General features: G+C 39.2%; 1 long non-coding RNA gene across 1 annotated transcript in view; it reads left to right on the top strand.

Moving 5' to 3' along the window:
• Positions 1-8927: 8927 nt before the first annotated feature.
• The window catches only part of LOC136825785 (uncharacterized), a 50277-nt gene continuing 41073 nt past the window's right edge, over positions 8928-18131 (top strand). Inside the window, exon 1 of the long non-coding RNA XR_010849456.1 lies at positions 8928-9052. This is a non-coding gene — a long non-coding RNA (uncharacterized lncRNA). The remainder of the gene's footprint in view (positions 9053-18131) is intronic.

Below are 18131 nucleotides of genomic sequence, written 5' to 3'. Positions count from 1 at the left end.
GTTCCTTACCCTTATTTCTGCTTTGCCCTAAACAAAATTCACTTCAAGAAGATGACCTATGATTTGTCAGTTCATGATGTGCGAGTCTTTGCCGTAGTAAACTGAAATTTCAAGTAAGACCCCTTCGGAAATCTTGCAGCAAGTATACTGACAAAGCAGGAGTGTACTCAGGAAACAGCTGGCGGAATTTATATGGAACTAAATTATGTTATCCTTCCTTTTTTCGGTTTTTGGAAGTCTGACACAATGATGTCATCAATCACTCATGGAAGGAAAGCCTATTGGACAACGGGAAATGTTAACCACATTAACCTCAAAGCAGCTAACGCTAAAACAGTATTAATTCTTAATAACAAGAGTTCTTGTGAAAAATGTTCCATTGGACACGTGTGTGTGTGTGTGTGTGTGTGTGTGTGTGTGTGTGTGTGTGTGTGTGTATATATATATATATATATATATATATATATATATATATATATATATATATATATATATAATATATATATATATATGTGTGTGTGTGTGTATTATATATATGTATGTATAAAAAAATATATATATATATATATATATATATATATGTATGTGTGTGTGTATATACATATATATATATATATATATATATATATATATATATATATATATATATATTTATATATGTATATACTTTATATACAGTATATATGTATGTCTGTATGTATTTATATTATATATGCACTAGCAGAATGTCCAGCATTGTCCCGGGTGAAAAGTAGTTATAAATGCCCCTGAACAGTTTTCTTTAAATTAAGAAATGAAAAAGGTTTTCCGCTGCGTTCGTAATTAATACACTGATCAGAAGAAATGCTCTCGTTATGGATGATGCGTGCAAGTGAAAACAGTTACTTCTTTTAAAAAATGTTCCGTATACTGTATCTGTTGATTATTGCAATCTTTTAAAATAGTCTTGAAATTAATGGAATCAAGAAAACTTGAAGTTAAATATACGTGGAAGCAGAAAAATTTTTGGGCCCAACACCTGCTGCAAATGCACAGCTAACTTGAAATGTAGGGCTGTCAAAAAAAAGGTATCTTAACAGTTCCCACTGAAGACCGAAAAGAGAAAGAGAGACAGGCATAAAACCCATATAAAAAGATAGGGCACATTCAGTTTTTGGTCGTTATTCTATACGTAGTAATTAGAGTTAATTTTAATTTGCATTCATGATATTCTACAGTATTTATTCTCCAGATTTCACAGTTCACGGACAATTAAAGGGTCGGCAATATATTCCTCTTAAAATTGGAAGGTGACTCCCCAAGAAACTGTAAGGCATGGCTGCTAATTCCTGTCAAAATTTTCGTCATTTGTGGACCAGTTTGCGACTGTCTAGGTGCAGTCATCTGGGGCATGATAGACAATCATACAACGCATACACAAAAACGCTCACACAATAAATACATACATACATACATACATATATATATATATATATATATATATATATATATATATATATATATATATATATATTTATATACATACATACATGTGCATTACATATATATATATCACAAGCACACATTCCTTTTCAATGACGCTAACCACAGGCTCTGAGTGTTTCGCATCTATTCTCACCTCTTCTTATCCCATTTATTTGATCTATTTCTTCATCTATTTAATTACCACTTTCCTTATCAAGAATGCTGGTCTTCACCACTTTTATGGTCACACATCCACAGCACTCTCTTCAGTTAAAATTTATTTGTTTTAACTTAATCGTCAACCAAAAGATGATCAGCTCTACCTCCAGCCAATCCACTCATAACCATTTTATGTGTCAAATTGCTTTTTCATCCTCTCTGTAATAATACATGTAAAAGAATTCTTTTAGTCATGTATACTTATGATTATTCTTCTTCGAAGATCGTGTATTTCCAACGACCAAGCCCTTTTCCAAGCATATTTACACTAGGCTCTCTCCCGTTTCATTTACTCCAGGAATCCCATACCAACTAAAAAGCCTTCCATTTCTCTGTCACTTATATGTACATATAAATCCCCTAGTACAACTACCCTTTCACATGCTCGAAAGCTAGTCAGGTACAGATTCTGACTCTACCACCCCTGCCCCAAAAAAAAAAAAACTTTCTCTTTCAATTTCTCTATTCTTTGATATACTCTCGCTATCGGGAGTTTACCTGTTGCCGCACTCAATTTTACATATACAGTCCTTGAACTAATAACATATCTGCGCACTTTCACCCATCACTAAAGTCTGCCTGGCTCTAGCTTTACTCCATTCACCTACCCTAGAGACAGTCAGTTTTTGTCCTTTCCAAACCTGCATACCTTCCCTTTCAATCTTTTCTCACCATGCGCTCTTGCACCCATTTTTCTCTCATTTAATAAACACGTCAGACATGACATATTCCTTCTCTTCTGTAACCGATTCTGGGATATTAAAAATGATAACTTTCATGATGTTTTAAATTCATGGAATTTCACAGAGGTAAAAAATGTGGTTGCCACTAGCATCAGAAGAAGAGTCCATATCCAAATATAGTGTGTCTATAGGACACTATATTTATACCCCAAGCTAGAGGGTGTTAAACCTCTACTTCTCTGCAACATTTCTATGATGAGGTTGGCAGCCCCAGGCTTTTTTCCCTCCCTAATCATCTATTTACTAGATCCATAATTACAAGACCTTTAATTCTCTGCTTAGACCAACAAAGTCACATTGGGGTTTAACAGAACTTATATAAAACAACTAAGGCTTCTCGGGTATCTAACCAGGAACTTCTCACAGGTGAAGCAAGAGTCTTGACCTACAAAGTACAAGTATATATATACATATATACACATATGTGTTTGTGTGTTTTGTGTGTGTGTGTGTTGACGGTCTCGTGGCAGGGTTCTCGTGGCCTCGGCCTCAGCCTTGGAGTGCAGTGACTAGGTTCGGACTCGGTCTCGTGCCTTCTGGCCTTGGTGGCTTGGGCTTCGGCCAGCTCGAGGCAAGTACATCGCTGTATGCATCCTTAATGCTAATGACTGAGAACTGATGCTCCTGGCAGGGTACAACAGTGACAGGTTTTCAGTTGTCTCATGGTCTCTCTCCTGTTACAGGAAACAGAAATCATGTAATACCTTTATCATGTTCTGGAGGATATATAGGTCCATTATATCAGCTACTGAAAGCCTGTTAATTTTAATTTTACAAATTTCATTTTTCTTATGCACATTTAAAATGTGCTTCCCAATATCAAGAAAATGACCCCAGTTCTTTGTCATGCACTTACACTCACTATCATTTTGCCTAGCGTTCCAAAAACTATAATCCGTAGTACTGTAAAAAGATAATACCGCGTTGCATTTGTCTCTACTAAAAAGTTTTGTCATACGAAAATTTCAGTCCTTATGCATTTTCCTCGGCGTGGCATCATATGCTTTATAGCATTACAAACTGCTGTATATCTTGATTATTAAACAGTTGCAATTGAAACTTACGAACAGCCATAGAACAACCATAAAAGTTGAAGTAAGCCCTACCCTTTCAATATTTAATTTGAAGAGCTTTCACTTCGTAGTAATACATCTTACATTACATTACAAGTGACCTTTTGAGTTATTAAGTGATGACTACAGAATTTGTAAAGATATAATTTATTCACTACAATTATTCAAGCACACAAATTAAGTGAATTTCTGGAACCTACTAGAACATTTATGTTTTGCATTCTAATGCATTTATAGGTTTAAAGGTAGCATTTACCTGTGAACTACCATAAACACCAGCATATTCTTTTGGTAATCGGGTATGGTAAGACTTGTCAGTGCAGAGTTGGTAAATTTTACCTCAAATCGAGGTGCTTTGAGTGTGAGGGAAGTCATCATGAATGCTGAGTCTCTGGCACTTTCGGAAGTGACGGTGAGGAGTGACTGTAAGGACTCTTAAAAGGAACAGAGGGAGATAAAGCCTCCCTGGTCAGGAAAGATACTAAACCATAGGTTATCTTAATATATGTCCCTTCACCCTGTATTGCTCTTGGTAGGGAAGGGGAAAGGTTTTTCCTACGGCAGATCCGTCTCTTAGTAAGGTAGGAAACTATATCCAGGGATAAGCTAGGTTAGGATGTATCCATTCCGCTGGAAATTGCCTTTCCCATTTTCTACTTATGACAAACGTGAAATCTATTTTCATCACTGCTTTTCACTTTTGTTGGCGGTATTCATTCTCTCTTTTTCTATCATCTAAAGACAGCTGTTTCTGTATGGGACTTGCCTAATGAAAAAAAAAAAGTGTTTTACCTCAGCAGTGATGTTCAGGAACCTACAAATAAGATACGCAGTCATGAAAACCCGTGTTTCATGTTTATGCAAGAACTGTTATTATACTACTACCTAACTTCCTTCCCAAAAATCTTGTGAATCATAAATTTTGCTAGAAACTCATGAAATCGTCGATCTGGCAAGACTGGAAAAACTCTCATCTAAAGCGAGTGAGAGGAATAGGCAGATAGGAGAAAAAGTATAAAATTAGGTATAATATTAACCATAAAATAAACACATGAAATATAAGAAGCCATAGGAGAATTAGTGAAACACTGGAGAGTTATGTACTGTAAACATGAGAATAAAGTTAACCTAGTTTGGTACGAAGAAAAAGTAAACAAGAGTAAATCAATATATTCCCAGAGGCATCAAGAGATACTCTAACGGGCTTAAAAAACAGGAAGAACTGCTAACGGATACTGAAAGCAAAGAAAACTGCGTTTTTCAGAGCATTAAAGAAGAATGAAACTTATTCAAAAACGTTGTCCAAATGTTATTAAAAGGATATAGAGGCAGAAAAATAACCAAGTAAACTGCAAGAGGTCAAAACACAGGTGACTGAAAAGAAAAGTAGAACAGTGGCAAAAAATCTAAGACATAGAATTATTGTATATATCAAATAAGACGTTGATGATGACAGTTAAAGAGGAAACAGAAAAGTACTTGAGAGTAAGTGCAGAAGATAAGGGGCGACACGCAGGTTTTACAGGAGACACATCAGAAGTGTACATTTTCATCTTAGAATACGATAATGGGAAAGAATATTGAATGAAAAAGCGGTAACAAAGTTTACAATGGACTGTAGTAAAGCTTTTGGTTTTCAAAAAATGGAGATGTGATAGAGGTAATGACAGAATACCGAATGCACTCATAAATCACAGAGGCAGCGAAAAGTAAGTATACCGTAGTTTTACCAGACCACTGAGCTGATTAACAGCTCTCCTAGGGCTGGCCCGAAGGATTAGAGTTATTTTACGTGGCTAAGAAGCAATTGGTTACCTAGCAACGGGACCTACAGCTTATTGTGGAATCCAAACCACACTATAGCGAGAAATGAATACAGAGGCAGCAGCAAACATGTATGTAATGAGTAAATCGAATATTGACCTGGGAAAAGGTACAGACCAAGACATTGAGATCGCTTTGTTGAATAAGACAAGGATGTACTACAGGTTCATTATTATTATTATTAAAGTAGTTTAACCAGACCACTGAGCTGACTTTCAGCTCTCATAGGGCTGGCCCGAAGGATTTGATTAAAATACTAGGTCTAGGCCTGAAGTCAAGCGCTAGGACCCAATAGATCATCCAATACTAAGATGAATGAATTAAAATGAAATTAAAACTGCACATAGCACATGCTCTCATACAAATACATTTACTCAGACTTCCTTACATACATACTAAAACGGTATATTAAAATTCAGAATATAAATTAAACAAAATTTTAAAAATTCTTCTTTTATGTAAAATTCAAATGTTAAAAGGATTTTCATATTTTTATTATTTACTTATTTTTATATTTTGTTAATTAAATCACAGTTCTTCAAGAACATCATAATTGGAATGATTGAAAATGTGAAAGATTCTGACAAAATTTCTTTCACTGACATCACTGTCCATGACGAAAACACATTTAACGATAAAAGAACTGGAGATAAAAGAAAATACTAATTCAAATGTATAAAGATTAGACTATTAGTTGCTGATAATGCAGTAGCTATAGAGGACGCAAAAGATAGTACTCAGCTCGTAAGAGAAACGAGGAAAAGGTGACTTGAAATTAAACAAGGAAAAAATACCATGATACCTAGTATGTAAAATAAACCATAGTGCATCAAAAAGATTAAAGTAGGGGATATATTACTTATCTGGGCATTAAACTAAATACTAAAAGGAATATATTTAAAAATCAGAAAAAAAAAAGAAATGTTAAAGTCAGAGAACTAGCTCAGCTTATAATATGAAGTAAGAGAGAAAACTTTTTTGAAATAGCATTGCAATTCACTCATTTCTAAGGGGAGCTACGTACAATTGATAAGTTGCAGATGATTCATAACGGGATGATATAGTGCTACAGAATACAGCCATAGTTACGTTATAGGAACGAAACCAAGGGTGGTGAATGGGGAGCTTCTGTAAACATATAAGTAGTACCTAAATAAAAAAAGAGATATGAAAGAAGATAATCTTGTATATGCAAGATAACGAAGGTAAATGCAAGCAATTACTAAAAACGTATATACAAGAGCTCAGCTTAGCCAAAATTTAGGAAAGAACAAGGGAAATACAGTGATTGAACTAAAAGCCAAAACAAGACAATCCAAATGTAAAGACTTAAACGAAGAGGTAGAAAATAAAATGAGCATAAATATTTAGAGAAATGGAAATGAGAAATCAATGAAAAAAAAATATACGACATCGTATTTTCATCCGTAATGTTTCAAGCTAGAACTATAGTATTAAATATTATAAGCAGGGAAACAGGAGAATACTTATAGTTTTCGTGAAAATGCAGATTTAAATTTTTTACTTCATATAGATTTTAGGAAAGAGATGTGAACTGAAGTGATTGCATTACTAGCCTCTATATGATCACGATAAAATAAAGTAGTTGAAATATTTTCATTTAGCAAGGATAATGTTGAAAAGAAACACGATATGATGAACAGAAAAGAAGAAATAAGATAATGTCCAAAACTTAAAACACAGACGCATACCTATCACACCATACACACACCCACACCCACAAAAACATCTGAAGCACCGAGCCGTTACAAAGAAAATGCCTAGACCCCAACTTCAGACTGTTATTCTTCATCCTGAAAACCAAAATAGAATAGCATGTTAAAAATATAGGGAAAAGACGAACTGCAATCAGGTTTTACTAAACAAAGAAAAGGAATTGATAATTTGTATATCTTAGAATATCGCATACAAAAAAACGTACAGAAAAAAGACCCTTTATTTGTGATATCAGTAGGCTTCCAAAAAGGATTTGACTGGGTTAACAGAAAAAAGCTCATAGAGGTCATGATGAAATATAGGCTACATGCAGGGGTAATAGCAAAAATATGTAGAAATGACATAACAAGTCTCTGCCTCAACAATATAGAAAAAAAGAGATAAATATAACAAATGGAATAAGGCAGGGGTGCAATGGCTCAACCATACTCTTCCTGCTAGTAACTTACTTGATAATCGAAAAATTAATAAGTACAACAAAAGGTTTCAGAAATTAAGTTATAAGAATAGTGGCACTATTATATGTAGACGGTGGATTAATCCTACGACACACCCTTGAAGAAATAGCAAATGCAATACAAGCCCTTATGGAACAGGTAGCGAATGTAGCCTAAATATAAACAAAGACAAAAGCAATATATATTAATATTCAACGATTGGTATACTATTGACGATGTGGAAAATGTACATCACATAGAAGGAATAAAAATACTTAAGCAGATAAGATACCTAGGTGTAACGATAAGCAACATGAAAGTCTGCTTCAGAGAACAGGTAAAAAGGGCCCAAATTAAAGCAAAGCAGATGGCTAATGCAGTCATCAGTAAAAGCTGTAGCAGGGTGAAAGTAGGAAAACTGTATTGGAAAGGATTAACGATGCCATTCTTCAAAATACTTAAGCAGATAAGATACCTAGGTGTAACGATAAGCAACATGAAAGTCTGCTTCAGAGAACAGGTAAAAAGGGCCCAAATTAAAGCAAAGCAGATGGCTAATGCAGTCATCAGTAAAAGCTGTAGCAGGGTGAAAGTAGGAAAACTGTATTGGAAAGGATTAACGATGCCATTCTTCATGTATGCCATAGAAGTCATGAAACTCGACAAGAAACCCATAAATGAACTACAAAAAGTAAACAATCAAGTATATAGAACGATTCTGAAAGCACCAAGTTACACAGCAAGTTGTGCGTTAAGATCCAAAATAGGGGCCTCTTCCTGCCACTCAAGAGATATGAAGAATAAACTAGTTTATCTGAAAAACACGTGAGAGTGGTGGAAATAGGCTCCTATACGAGATAACCATGGATCAGTACGAAAACTAGAAAAACCCTCCGATTCTGCAAGTAAAAGAGTAAATGAAAGAATAAACATTAAGTAAACTGAATCGCTTAAAGGTAAGCGGCTAAAAGAAATAATAGATAACTGGGACAGAAAAGCATGAATGACAAGACATTAAGAATCTACAGAAAATATAAGGAAAACAGAGGAAATCTGGTACGATAACACTGAAAAAAAAACAATGTTGACCAGTAGGATTAGACTAGGCACATTAGAATTAAAGTATGGGGATATGCTAAAAGGGAAGATACAAAATATTTTGTGCTGTGAGGAAAAAATTAAAACTTAGAACGTTTCATACTCTACTGTCCAGCATATAACGAGATTAGAAATAGTTTTGTGCATCAGCCATATCATCAGGAAAATAAAGAGGAATTGATAGCTAATATACTTTTATTTATAGATCTGCTGAAGGACGAAACTGAAAATGGGAAAGAATTCATAAGAGTTATGGCTTTACAGAGACAAAAAAAAAAGGTAAACAAACACAAAGGAGGAATAAAACGAGGAAGGGAGCAGTTTCAAAGGCAAAACCCACCTACTACTACTACTGTCGCAGTGTCGAGTATTTGATTAGAATTTACAAGCTCTTGAGTCTTGAAGAGGAGTTGTGCATTTCAGCATAGGCTAAGTAGGCATTACTACTTCTCTCTGGGTACGTCTAAACGATAATTAGTTTCACTGTACATTATTAATCCTGTTCGCCTCAGAAAGTCATTCGCTGTTGTGGAATTATATCCAGGAGTAGAGTTTCAGGATGATAGCGCCGCCAGTGCACCACATTCGGTGCCTCTAGGCATCATTTAAGGTTCTTGCGGCGTGCCTTCGGCCCCTAGCTGCAACACCTTTCGAGGAGAACTAAGTATTACCTCCTCGTCGGGTATTACCTTGAAAATTGATTTTTTCTATAATATTTTGCTTGCTTATTAAGAGTTTACCGTTATTTTTTGTCGGTCGACTGTAATTAACCAGTAATTAACCACAGAACTGTTTATATTTTTGCCATCGGGCATGCGCAGTATTATAGGGGAACTTTTGATAAAAGTGGAGTTTCTTTGGTAATTCTAAACCGTAAAAAGTTAAGTATATCATTGTTTAAACAGACCACTGAGCTGGTTAACAGCTCTCCTAGGGCTGGCCCGAAGGATTAGACTTATTTTTACTTGGCTAAGAACCAACTGGTTACCTAGCAACGGGACCTACAGCTTATTGTGGAATCCGAACCACATTATGACGAGAAATGAATTTCTATCACCGGAAATAAATTCCCCTAACTCTTCATTGGCGGCTCGGAGAGTCGAACGCTGGGCCAACAGCAAGCCAAAGTTCCGCGGTGAGCCAGACTATGGCAATTGACGTTTTCCTATGTTATTTTACTTGCTTTACAAGAATTTAAAGTAATATTTTGTTGGTCGGCTGTAACTAAACTATAATTGACCTTTGAAGACTACACTACTGGCGGGGTAGAGCCTCCCACCCCCCTCCATAGTTAATACGGCAAATTTGTAACCCCTAAACACCCCAAAAAATACCAGCCTAACGTACCCTAGGGGTGTTTACTGGTTACCATTTTGCTGTATTAGCTATGGAGGTGGGTGAGGAGCTCGTTGCGGAATGCCGGCTTAGATCTACCCCGTTTTGCAGTCTTCAGAGGTCAAAATATTATTTTAAATTCTTGCAAAACAAGTAAAATAACACAGGAAAACGTCAATTGCCATAGTCTAGCTCACCACGGAACTACAGCTTAGAATTTCCGTTTCCTTCACCAGGGGGTCCAGCTAAGTAACATGGCTTACTGGGTTAGCTTAGTTAGGGTATGTTAGGTTAGTATGGTTCCTTTTGTAATAGATTTCCTTAGCCAATCCCTTCTTGAACATATGGCTCCCTAATGTCTCTCGTATTCGTGGAATTGTTCCATACAGTCTGTGCGGAGCTATACTTAGAAATAGGCCAACCCCCTTTTGTTCTTTTAACTGTACCCCCCCTTCATATTCTTTTTCTTCAATCTTACTTTCCACCCTCCTAACAATTGATTCATAGTGCAACTGCGAGATTTTCCTCCTGTTACATCTTTCAAACGTTATACTGTCAATTTCTGTTTCAGCGCTGAATGACCTCATAGGTCCCAGTACTTGGCCTTTGGCCTAAATTCTATATTCAGTTTAACTCAACCATATGTCAGAATATCATCCCCCCCCCTTTCCAAAATTGTCTGCCTTATAAGGTGCATTCCAAATAATATCCTGCAAAATACTAACACAAACACACAAGCTGGCAGAGAGAAAGTCCAGTGTGGCCTCTCAGTAGTGCAAACTGATGCACACTATGTTTTTTGTGGTACTAGAACCAGTTTGAGCCTGCCAATCTGTGGTCACAATCCCCCCCTGAAACACTAGAATTACCCCCTTGGTTGAGAACCACTGGTCCAGCCTTTACAACTCGACTTGAAGGTTGGGTTAACTTTTTCAATAAGCTTTAGCCAGATTGGTGCCCAGTACAAAGCCCTTCCTGTTGTTTAAATTCAGCCTTTGCCTAGCCTCAACGAAGGTAATGGCAAGTTACATGACCTTTCTTATCTAGTCCAGCACTCAGTGGGTTGGGAATTGCACACGTTCTCTTTCATCTCCGATTTATGCCAAAAATCAAGAGCCCATCAGTTTTGGATGAGACAGGTTAGCCTAGCTAGATTCCCATGGGGGTTAGCACTGTCAGTGCGCCTCACATGGTGTAGGTTGCAGTGTACGCATTACTTTAGGTTCTTTGCAACGTCCCGTCAGCCCCTAGGTGCAAACCCTTTCATTCCTTTTACTGTACCTTCGTTCATATTCTCTTTCTTCATCTTACTGCCCTCCCTCTCCCAACAAGTGTTTCATAGGCCTAGTGCAACTGAAAAAGTCTTTCTCCTGTTACACCTTTAAACCCTTTTCACTGTCAATTTCCCTTTCAGCGCTGAATGACCTCATAGGTCCTAGTGCTTGGCCTTTGGTCCAGATTTTATGTATATCCCATTCTATTCCAAGTTAGCTAGAGTTTTTCAGTTTTAGGCCAGAGTGTCAGCGACTCCGTGTTAGTACCAGTAAGCACAGGAAAGGTGTCCAGAAACACCCTTTCTAGGTTATCTTGTTTCATGCAGTAAACAAATGACCTTACAACTCATATGGCAAAGTGGACAGTTGTACAGTTCATGCAAGAGCGTATGAAGTCATGGGTGAGGGACCTTTCCTTGTATTTTGGAGCAACTTCTTAGTAGCACAGTTAAAGAGGGCAGGTGTCTGGAGATGTCAGACTGTCTTGACCCATTCTGCTTGTGGGAAGTCACTCACATCCCCTAGATTCCTCTCTCATGGGACCTGGAGTGGTTGCTCAGCAGGTTATATAGTCATCCAAACTCTTCATAGACAAAAAGTATCTTGCCTAGGGTACTCAGCATAAGACTGGGTTTGTTCCGGCACGATATGCAAGCCATCGGTCCATTACATTAGGAATAACTTATGGCGAAGCTGGACACAGCCGTTAAACTCTTGAACAAGTTGGTTAGGCAGTAACTACCATCAGGTAGGCAGGAATACTTGCCTGTCCAGGTGAAAACATTCCAGTTTGCTTTCGGGTGTCATGTGTTGCAGACATGTTTTCGGATCTCTTTGGGTGACTGTCGTTTAGCTCTATTATCCCGGTGGGATCTTTCTGTATTTTTATGTATAGAGTATGCGTGTTTGATATTTATTAATATACAAACCCACGATTTGTGATAGCCTTGCCTAGGCTGTCGTTCCCCTGCATCTGTGTCTTGGGTTTGATGGCCAAGGGTATATTTAGAGAGGTATAACCGAATGGTAATACTGTACTTCTCTTCCAGTAGCCCTTTATGTAGGTAATGAAAGCGTTCCCTGTACGTTCAGATATATTAGACTGGGACGTAATATATTCACTTCCCTTCATTGATCGGGACGTAACAAGTTTGCTCCTGTGCTGAGTGTTGTTGTCGCTGCCTGTGCTATGGAGAGTTGTTGGGGGGGGTTGTGGGCGTCGTTGGTAAGTTTCGCTTCCACTGCGCCCTTGGTGGCCTCCCCTCCTTCCTTCTCTCTCCCTGTAGGTTCTTCTTTTATCTCTCCTTTGGGAGAGATCTCTCTCTCCTTTGCCCTCTTCGCTTGCTCGCTGGGCGAAGACCGCGAAGGGGAGGCACAGGCAGTCGGGCGACCTCTTCAGGCCCCCTCTCTGTTCATAGGGCAGTTCCCCTCGGAGCAAGAGGAGTCTCCCTCTACTAACCACCTTTGCTTTTTCTCTCAGGTTGACAGTGAGCATCGTAGGCACAGCATTAGTTGGCTGGATATCTCAGTTGGGATATCTTTGCCTGAAGGAGTCCTGGTGTTCATACAGTGTTTGCTTCAGATCAACCACAGTACCTGGTTGGAATGGCATAGATCCGCATCAGGATCATTCTGACTCTGTTCCCGCCGATGTGGATCGATCGCTGTCATTGCTGGCCTTCATGTATGCTGTGGCACTGCCTCTGGCATATCTGTGGTCCAGTCTCTTCTTTGGGTGTAAGTCCCAGTATAAGGTACTGAATGAATACCGGTAGGTTCTTTTAAAATGGTAATGTATTCTCGAACAGAATTAACGTATACAAAAGGATACAGAGAGGAGCTGTGTCGGCGTGTGTTGTTATTCTTCTTCTATTCCTCTACCACTGTAGCCAGATACAGTTACTAATATCCTAACAATGATATTAATTATGGCAGCAGAGATGATATTGAATGTAGTATGTATATATACACTAAGATTACAGATTCCTACTGCTCCTGGCAATGATAATACGTGAGTATTTTTACATGTGCCTAAACATACAATGCTAAATGTGTTGCCAAATTGGCAATACTTAGTTGATAATAAAACATCACGATCCGTTGCGATTCGATCTGATGATTGTCATACACTCGCTTCCTTTGGCGCTCATAAAGGTTTTGCGGACGATGAGCCAGTCTTTGTGATCGCCGGCACTTGTTGATGGATAGTTTTGTTGACTGTGCTGATGCTGAGAGGATTGAAGGGGACTGTCATCCTGATGCTGTATGGCAAGTGTAGGGATGGCACGTAGAAATCTGGGCGGTTGCGTTCAGAGTAATTCCTCGTGCTGCCGTTTTTATCAGGTAGTCTGATTCCTTCCTTTACCCATAACTGTACCAACTTTGTCCCAACGTTTTGAAATAGGGTCTTGGATTCTAATGGTTGTCCGATAGCAATAGGGTAGAGGTTTGGCATGTTTGTTGTATCTGTCAACAGAATTCTTGAATTGTTCTGCTGCTCGTTGATCACAATCAATGGTTCTCTTCTGCCATTCAGGTGCAAAAGATTTTGCATGTGCAGGCACCATGAACGATGGGGTTTTCCGATAGGATTTGCAAAGGCTCCCACCATCAGGTTTAGGGTGTTTCTTAGTTCTAGTAACTGACGATCAAATGCTTCGCAGTTCTTGATATCTCCATTACTTGAGACTTTCGTTATGAGGTGTTTGATCGCCACAGCAGATTCTGGCGTATCCATTTGACTGTGGGTAATGTGGTGGATAGTCATGGTGAACTCCCCAGCTTTCAGAAAATCATGGATCATGGCTTGTGAATTGGGGTCCTCTGTCCATTCTAAGTCTGATGGGTACACCCAAATCCCTGAAGAAAGTCCTGAAAAGTTGAATAGTTTTGGATGTTGTAGTATCATTTCCACAATGACCGACTGCTGGCCATCCTGGAGTATCTGTCAACATAGACAAGTGGTTCCTACCAGCAACACTGAAGAAATCTGCAGACACGGACTCAAACGGTCTGGAGGGGGTGTCAGTATTGATGAGGTATGGTTCTTTTGTTGACTTGGGTAGCATGACCTGACATGCCTCACATGTGCGAACTACATTAGAGATGTCATTATTGATACTCTGGCCACCATACGGTTTGTCTTGCTCATCGTTTGGTTGCTTCAGTACCGCGATGACTGTCGTGAAGTCTCGTCAAAACCTGTCGTCCGCCGGGTTTGTTGCACAGGGATTCTTGCACCATATAATATGAGGTTCCCATCTAAAGATAATTGGTCACGTACTTTCCAGTAAGGTAACAGATCTTCTGGAAGTGCCTTTGTCGAGGGGAAATCCTGTTATCACTTTGTTCGATGATCTGTTTGTAGGTTTTGTCGGTGAGTGCTGCAACGCGATTTCTTCCAGGATGGGGTCACTAGATGAAGTGTCTTGAGTAGTTGTTACTGGTCCTGCAGAGATAGGAGGTTTCTTATAGTGGCGATGCTGCATGACACGGCACTTCTGATGCACATACTTGTCTCATTTCCAAGGTTCACGTGGGTCTTCTGTAGGTGTGTCCACTGGGGCACGTGAAAGAGCATCTGGTATGCAGAGGTCTTTGCCCTTGCGCCATGTACTAGTGAAGACGAATCCTGAAATTTTCTCTCGTAGTCTCTATAATCTTGGATTTTTTATACAGTCCAAAGTATATGAGTTTAGTAGTGGAATCAGTGGTTTATGGTCAGTTATGTGACTAAATTGTGCTAGACCTAGGAGATATTTGCATTTCTTCATGGCCCACACTACTGCAAGCATTTCCAATTCGATTGTACTGTACCTGCTTTCCACATCTGCCACAAAACGTGATCCACATTGGACCAAACGCCATACACCTGCATGTTCTTGTAAGAGGGCGTAACCAATACCGTTGAGTCTTGATGCGTCTGCCTGTAGCACCGTTGGTAGAGTATGGTGAAATGCGCCAATATGGGGGTTCTGCAAGTGCTTTTCTTCGTCTTCAGAAAAGCTGCTTGTTATGATCTGATGTCCATATAAATGAATTCTTTGTGCTCATAAGTGGTCAAAGAACCGCAGCGGTTGAAGCGATGTCTGGAGTGAATTCACAATTGATTTACGAGTCCCATGAATGACCTTAAGTCTGTGATATTAGTTGGTGTAGGGAACTCAGTGATTGCTTTATTTTATCTTTGTTAGCTGCTATACCTGTCTCAGAAATGGTATATCCGCAAATGATACACTGGGAGAAGCAATGCACATTTTCTCAGCATTCAAAGTTATTCCATGAGCACGACATCGGTTCAAAAGCGTCTTTGATACATTGGCAATGACTTTCCAGGTCGCCATCCCATATGATGAGATCATCGGACAACTTTAGCGAGGTTAGGTATTCCTGACAAAGTCGTCACTCAACGGGTTATATTCATCACCAGTTGAGCAAAGCCCCCATTGGTCCTCGACAAAATGTGAAGCGTCCTAGTGGGAGATGAATGTTGTAAGATGACGGTCTTCTTCCGCCAGTGGTATTTGCCAGCAGCCATGAAAAGTCGCCAAATGTTGTAAAAATATTTTTTTCGATCGATCGTCGCATGGCTTCCTGTGGCGCAGTGAGGGGTGGTTGACGATCCACTTGAGTATTAAGTTTTGTCATGTCCACGGTGATCCCACACCTCCTTTGGTTTGGGAACTGCAACCATAGAATGGCACCATACAGATGGCTGATCTCCTGCTGGTGCTGTAATACCTTGAGTGACCAGTGCTTCTAGTTGTTCTGACGTCTTCTTGCCAAGAGTATGGCACTTGTCTTGCGGTATGAATGGCAAATGGTTTTATGCTTTTCCCTGAGATGTATTTTCAGGCGAACCAAACATTTTTTAAGTATGATGCCATTCTTAAGGTCATCCTTGTTACTAACACATCGGGAAATTGCTGAAGAAGTTCACTCTTGATGTCTGCTGAAGACTTTCTTGACGGTGATCCGGAAGATGAGGACGGCTGCGGCAGGGAGTTGTTTTGAGATACATGCTTTATTTGACCTTGTTCACTTTTCTTCGGTATTTGTTGAGGAAATTCCTGTGGTACAATCCGAAGGGCTTGAGCGTGAGACCATGATAATAGAGGTCGGGAGAGATTGGACGTAACATTTATCCATCCAGTCATGCTCTCATTCCCATACGTCATGGTAGCTTGCACAGATCCCAGGACGTTACCGTTGAAATCGCTGTCGTCAGGGTTTCGTAGTCTCAGGGGATCAGACGAGTCCAAATCTTTTAGTTGAATTCCCAAGCTTTGTAAGTGTTGTTCACCTATAACAGTTGTGTCTGATCCTGTGTCTGGAATTATATCTAACAGTCCTTGCTTGTTCCTGAATACTATTTGTGTGGAATCACAGGACAAGGTGGTCCTATTTTTCCAGCACTGATGGCTCTGACATTAGCCTCGGATTTTAAACTTGATATGATCCTTGATTTTGATTGCCCTTTTGGTTAGATGGATGTCCTCTTGAATTGCTTTTTTGGGACTTAAAGCAGATCTTTGCGAAATGTCCTTTTTGTTGCATGTTGTGCACTTTGCGTCCTTTGCTGGGTACTTGTTTCTAGGGTGACAATCACCCGCGCACCAATAACAAGAATGGCCCGTGTTTGTTTTCTTCTGCAATGCTTCTTCTGGGGTTGCTTATTTGATGAGGCTTCTTGCTTGTTTCGATGATTTTGTTTCTTCATACTCTTCTTGTATGTTGAAATTGCATTCATTGTGCCTTTAGCTGGTTGATACTCCACTTGTATGGCGCTTGAAGTCCTTTGTGCTTTTCACGAGAACGAACAACAGTCAGAAGTCAGATAATGGTGTATTGGCTTTCATTCTAATAAATGCTGCACTGTTTCATTATCCGTTAAACCCGACAAGTACATATGTTTCAGCTGATTATCAACACAATTGCTTCCTTTACACAAGTCAATATCATCAGCGATTTGCTTCAATCTTACCCAAAAGTTGTCGAAGGTCTCCCAGGCTTTGCCCTGCATTTGTGAATTTCCAATCTTCTAAGAGATTCATTCCTCTGTTCCTTGATGTGGGTTATAATTTTGTTGATAATGTCGTCCACAGGTAGAGTCGAATCAGGTTTCACTCCCAACGTGTGATCTAAGACACGCAAAACTTCATCTTCTAAAGCAAAGTCTCAAAGAAGCAAACTGCTTTGTTGAGGCAATGTATGAAAATCAATAAGGGTGGCTGTATAATCGCTCCATTTTAACTTCCATTCTTGAGCTCCTCTAGTGAAACATCCAGTTTTAGCTCTCAGGTAAGTTTAACCTGGGCTTTTGGTGCACTTGTAGTGAGAGTTGTGGGACTTGTGTGAATACCCTGCTGTATATTAGCCAAAATTTGAGCCATTTGTTGATGTTGTTGCATAAAATGCTGTTGTTGCTGCATGAGTTGCTGTTGCAGTTAGTTGTTGTTGCAACAATTGCATTAAAACATCATTGGTTGAGGCTGAAGAGGTAGAGGGGTTGATAGAAGAATCCATGCTTGTAGCTCCGATATCCTCAGGAGGCGTAGAAATCCCTGTAGTATCTTTTTATTCTTGTTTTTGCTGCCAATCGTAAAATGTGTGTCATCAGTGATGACGTAACAGTGAAGGAGATGACGTCAATGGAGTGGAGGAGGAAGGCTGGAGAAATGACTGCCACTCCCGCAGAGTCACCGCGCGTGCGTCTGCACGCCGTGTGACAGTGTTATCAGTTACCCGATGACGTGTTTGAGCCGGGATGTATTAGGAAGCAGAACGGACATGAAAAAGGGGCCGGTGCTCATTAAATGATGAATAAAGTCCCTAAACGTAATACACACCGCAACACTGCCACACTACACTTTATGCACCACACTGCACTTATACACCCCACTGCGTAGTAACTGCAAAGTCAGTATC

Source organism: Macrobrachium rosenbergii, chromosome 3 (genome assembly GCF_040412425.1).
Source record: "Macrobrachium rosenbergii isolate ZJJX-2024 chromosome 3, ASM4041242v1, whole genome shotgun sequence".
NCBI classification, from domain to species: Eukaryota; Metazoa; Arthropoda; class Malacostraca; order Decapoda; family Palaemonidae; genus Macrobrachium; species Macrobrachium rosenbergii.
The sequence above is the reverse complement of the archived record's forward strand: the minus strand, read 5'-3'. Positions and strand labels throughout refer to the sequence as shown.